Source organism: Echinops telfairi, unplaced genomic scaffold, assembly GCF_000313985.2.
Source record: "Echinops telfairi isolate 266 unplaced genomic scaffold, ASM31398v2 ScPeMD7_7458;HRSCAF=8496, whole genome shotgun sequence".
Classification (NCBI taxonomy): domain Eukaryota; kingdom Metazoa; phylum Chordata; class Mammalia; order Afrosoricida; family Tenrecidae; genus Echinops; species Echinops telfairi.
This window is the reverse complement of record NW_022111358.1, coordinates 34108452-34113693: the sequence shown is the minus strand read 5'-3', so window position 1 is coordinate 34113693 and position 5242 is coordinate 34108452. Positions and strand designations below refer to the sequence as shown.

Sequence of the window (5242 nt, the reverse complement as noted above, 5' to 3'; positions counted from 1 at the left end):
CACCTCCCCCTCTCCTGTGTCCCACAGAACTGTTGGTTCCATGGTTTTCTCCTCTGGATTGTTTATCCTGCTTATCTTATCTAGATAGACATGTAAAAACAATAATAAGCATTAAAATAAAACAACCCCCCCCCCCAAAACAACAGAAAAGAAAAACCTATATATAGTCCCAGGTGTTTGTTGACCTTTATGAATGTTTTCTGGTCAAGTCTGATGGGGTGCCATGTCCTGGCCCCAAATTCCATTTTTGTTACTCCTTGGGGACTTCATTGCTTTGCTCCCCTGCTGCTCTGTTGCACACCCTTAGTGTTTCTTCCTGGTGTGGTGGAGTCAGATCGGGCACAATTCCTGCACTGTGTCTCCAGTGTTGTCCCCATAGCGCTATGGGTCAGTGAGGGACGTTGTGTCTCATGGTGGGGCCAGTTCTACAGTCCTCTCTGTGCATTGGCTGCTCTGAACAGGAATATCGTCCTTGGGGTTTGGTGGGCCAGGATGTGTTCCATTCTCTATCCTTCCCTCTTCATTTGCTCCTGTGTGCTCTGATCAGGTGCACCCCCTTCCTGAGCTGTAGCTTCAGTGCTGTCCTCTGTAGTGTATTCTTCTGGGGGATAGGGGTGGTAGTGTCCACGTAGCTATGATTGAGGCCGGCTAGGGGGAGCTTTCTTAGTAAGCATTTTTTTCAAGCAAGGTAAGCATCAAGTTCTGAGTCAATGCACCCAGTGGTGTTGCCTGGTAAGGTTCTCTCTGGTCACAGTGAATTATTCGTGAAAGCAATTTTGCTCAAACCTCGTTTTTTTGTGAAGGCTGATTTAAGAGAATGGCGTGTAACTGTGAAATTTTATTTCCTGCTCAGGAAGAAAAATACCGCAGAAACTGTTGTGATGTTGAACACAGCTTACAAGGACAGTGCTATGAGAAAAACTCAAGGGTATGAGTGGGTTTCTTGTTTCAAAGAAGGTGAAATGTCGATTGATAACAAATCTTGTTCTGGATGTCTGTCAACTTCCCGAATGGATGAAAATGTAGTCTCGTAGTGCATTTGGAGTTCATAGCACCAGGTCAGACTCAAGTCTCACATTGTATGAGGAAGACTTCTAGATATAGCCCATTTCAACCCTGCCTTATGGGCATAACAGATAACTCATGGCAAATAATGCTGGGATTCAGGAAGTATAGAAATACTCAGACTAAGATCAAGTTTCTACTGCCTACTAGAAATTGCCAATTTAGGTGGATTAGAAATCTAATTCTGAAAGCCAAAACTTTTAATTTTAAGAAAAAAGAAAGGGACACTGTTCATGATTTTTGGGCAAAGAAATGTTTCTTAAGACTAGACACCAAATATATCAACCTGATAAAAAGTGATAAAGTTTACTACTTTAAAATTATGAGCTTCAGGAACAAGTACCATAGAGAAAGTAAAAAGTTAAGACATATTCTTGGAGAAGATATTTGCAACACGTAATTGATGAAGGATCAGTATCTAGTAATATAAACTATTATAAATCAATCAGACAAAGGCCAACAACCCAATAGGAAAACAGGGAAAAGGCACAAACCAATGTTTTATTGAAGAGAACATGGCTAATATAAATGGTTAATAGATATATGAAAAGAAGCTCAGCCTTATTAGTTATCAGGAAAATGTAAGCTTAAGCCTCTATGTGATATAATTTTATATCCACTAAATTGGCAAAAAAAGTCTGATAATGACATATATAAGGAGGGATGTGGATCAACAGGAATGCTCGTTGTAAGTGGGTAGGATGGATGGTTGACAGTACAACTGTCACTACATTAGAGAGTGGCATATTCATGTACCCTATGATGAAGGAGTTCCTTTATTAAGTATATCCTAGTCTTCATATTAAAAAGCCCTGGTGATGCAGAAGTTAAGTGGTTGGCTGGTTCTTGGGAGGAAGATGTGGAAGTCTATTTCCATAAATATTACAGCTTTGGAAACCCAATAGAGCAGTTCTACTATCACTATGAATCAGCAACAGATTTTTGTTGCTGTTATTTAGGCTTTACATTTATATAGCAGTAGAACTTTCCAGGTAAGAAGCAGGGATAGTTGTATTGCTTATAGTACCAAGAAGCTGGAACAATCTAACTGTAACTACTCATATATAACATGAACAGATTATGGCATATTTACATAACAGAATATTATATTCCAATTAAAATAAATAAACTACAAACTGGATAAATCTAAATGTTATAATCATTTTTTTCAGAAAGCAAGTTATAGATTACTGTTCATTTAGCATGATAGTATATTTTTTGGTTAACATTTTATTGTGAATTAGGTGAAGTTTTACAGACCAGATCACCAGTTCTACATTAAAAAAATCCATACTTATTTTGTTTCAACTAATTTATTTCAATCCCCTCAATGTGTCATTACTTATCCCAATTTGCACTCTTGTTTTCCACTTACATTCTTCCTTCTTTCCTATTGCTTTGAACTTTTTCCTTGTGTAAATGGGGGACTTTTGATCTTAAATTACTGTTTTTTTCTTTTTGTTTCAATTTTACAGTGATCCAAAGCAAGCAGAAAGAAAGACTATATTGTTATCAAACATGATAAAATTGTATTTTTTAAAATGAGAATAAGCAACATAAAATTCATGGTAGTGTTACCCCAAAGAGTGGGAAAGCAGGGTGATAGAAGAGGAGAAGAATCAAAGCTTAATGCAATATTAGAGAGATTCTAATTATTCATTGATTGATGGATTTCTGGGTATGAGATGGAAACGATTGATGGCATTGAGTTTGATGAGTGAATGAGTTTATGTATTAATTGAAAAGACAAGATGATAAATACCATTATAGAATCAGGATGCTAATCTTTACAATAGCTTTTAACTTACCTGTAACTGCATTCACACCATCCATTACCTTTTCCAGAGGAACCTTTCCATTAGCTGTAATACAAAGCATAAACAATTCTCTGACAGTAATAGCACTTAGAAAAAATGTGAACTAGGGTTTGATGGAAGTGTATGTACTATTTATGTTCACTGTAAATGTATATTTCCTGGATTTGAGTGCTTGGTTCTAAATAAGAAGAACCATATGTGGTATTTGGCCCATGTATCTTAAACATAGTGTCTGACCAACAGCACATGTATTAAGTCTACAGTTCTTGGATCTTCAGATACTTGCTAAAAAGAATAGTAAAAGTCACCATTGTTAAAGGTCATTTTTTTATTGCTGTTGTTTGAGCCTTCCATCTGGCATGAATGTTTAACTATGGACTTTGCATCATTCATCTGTTCCTAGCATACTTTTTTCCAATGTCTTCTTCACCTTCTATATCCATCTCAAAGTGGTTGTGGCATATGACATATTGTTGTTTTTCTTTGACATTATTGTTAACTACTTCAAGAAATATTAGATGCTCTACAATGCTTTATTATAGATATTTTTCTTTCAATCATTTCTGGCTTTCTGTTACTCATTCATTCATTTACCCCACCTCCTTACTTGTTTGTTCTTTGCTAGTATTTGATGACCTGGTAACAATTGTGAATGCCATCTCACTGTTATTCATATGTGAGATGGCCAATAATGGCACAAGACAGGATTTCTTCTCACATTAAGAACAAGTTTTTCTAAAAGTGTCAAAGTCCTCAGATCAATCTAATTTTAGAAATTCTTATATGTGATCCCAATATTCTAAGCTCTTCCCCAAAGGGCACAATGATTCTTGATAATGCTCACCATCAATAGGCAGATTCTGCTTTATATTCTTAAGTTCCTTAATTTTGAACTTGAACCCCATGCTCCCCAGGATTGTGTTCAGGTTATCGACATTAACCATTCCGCCTAAGAAAAGACAGAAGCGTGAGGGAGAAAAACAAACAATAAATGAAGAATGTGAAAAATACTCCTAATGGTTGAGTTAAATGAACCCTTTCAAAACTGGTAAGAGTGTTAATTGGAATTACCTTATTGAAAAGTGCTTTGTTAAGAACTATTAGGATCCTTTAAAATGTTCCCAACTTTTAGACTACTACTAATTCTGTCTACTTTTAGGAATGCAGAGAAAGCTTATGCCAAATAGGTGTTCATTATAGCCTTGCTTGTAAGAAATAAAACAAAGAAAACCCCCAGAAAAACACATAAAAATTACATGTCTAACAATAGGGTTATTGGTCAGTAAACCAATGCACTTTAATTTCACAGAAAATGATGTAACTTTTCCAAAATATGGTTATCGCATGCAAAAATGTTTTTCATATACTCAGTAAAGATACAGATGCAATCTGAACAATATAAATAATGCAAGTGATCCTCTCTGTCATTACACTTTTAGCAAACACATAACTAGAATGAACCTGAGATGAATATCAGCTTATTTTTCAATCACTAGGACTCAGTTTTCCTTGCACCTGCCATATTGTGTCTAAACTCAATATGTGTCTAGTATTGGGTATATTTTGTGTACATTTTGCATGGCTCTTCTGCAAGTCAGCTACTTTGTCTAAACACTAGGTGTAAAAGGGACTATATGGAAAATTTCAAGACCAGTATGTTGATTTCTTTATGTATCCTTAATGGGGTTTTCAGAGAAATCGTGACCATAGGAGTTAAACTTTTTTTTTAACTATAAAGGGCTTCAAAATATTGAGGGGTTATAATTGGACAGGACATCTAAAAATGCAATAATCATTTAAAAATTATTATCTTAAAAATCCAGGCATTATATTAAATGAGCATCTGAAACTTTTTGTAATAAAAAATTAAAAAACAAAAAATTCACAAGTGAGCACTGTGATGGCAGATATGTTAATTAGATCAGTCCAATATTACACAGAAAGACTACTTTGGCAATTCTTAGAACTGGTTCCTTTGAGTCGGATTCAGAGACTAAGCATACATAGTACAACAAGAGTAATACATATTTACTATAAGAAGTTGAAAGACTATAAAAATAAATTACATAAAAGGCAAAGAGCTGGATATCTAATCCTTTTTTAGTTTTATTTACTAAAAGGACTATTAACATTCTTGAAGTATCCTTTTAGATATTTTCTGAAGCATACATATTTTATCTCTTAAAATAAAGTATAATAATATCATGTATTTTTATGCCAGCTTCGCTTTATACTTAAACATACCCTGGGCATATATTTAAAAAAATTTTTTAAAAATCAATTTATTGGGGCTCATACAATTCATCACAATACATAGATCAATTGTGTAGAGCACATCTATACATTTGTTGCCCTCATCA

General features: G+C 34.8%; 1 long non-coding RNA gene across 1 annotated transcript in view; it reads right to left on the bottom strand.

The window, feature by feature from the left end:
* Nucleotides 1–3732: 3732 nt before the first annotated feature.
* Nucleotides 3733–5242, bottom strand: part of LOC123522726 — a 4552-nt gene continuing 3042 nt past the window's right edge. The window contains exon 3 of the long non-coding RNA XR_006680944.1: nucleotides 3733–3831. This is a non-coding gene — a long non-coding RNA (uncharacterized LOC123522726). The remainder of the gene's footprint in view (nucleotides 3832–5242) is intronic.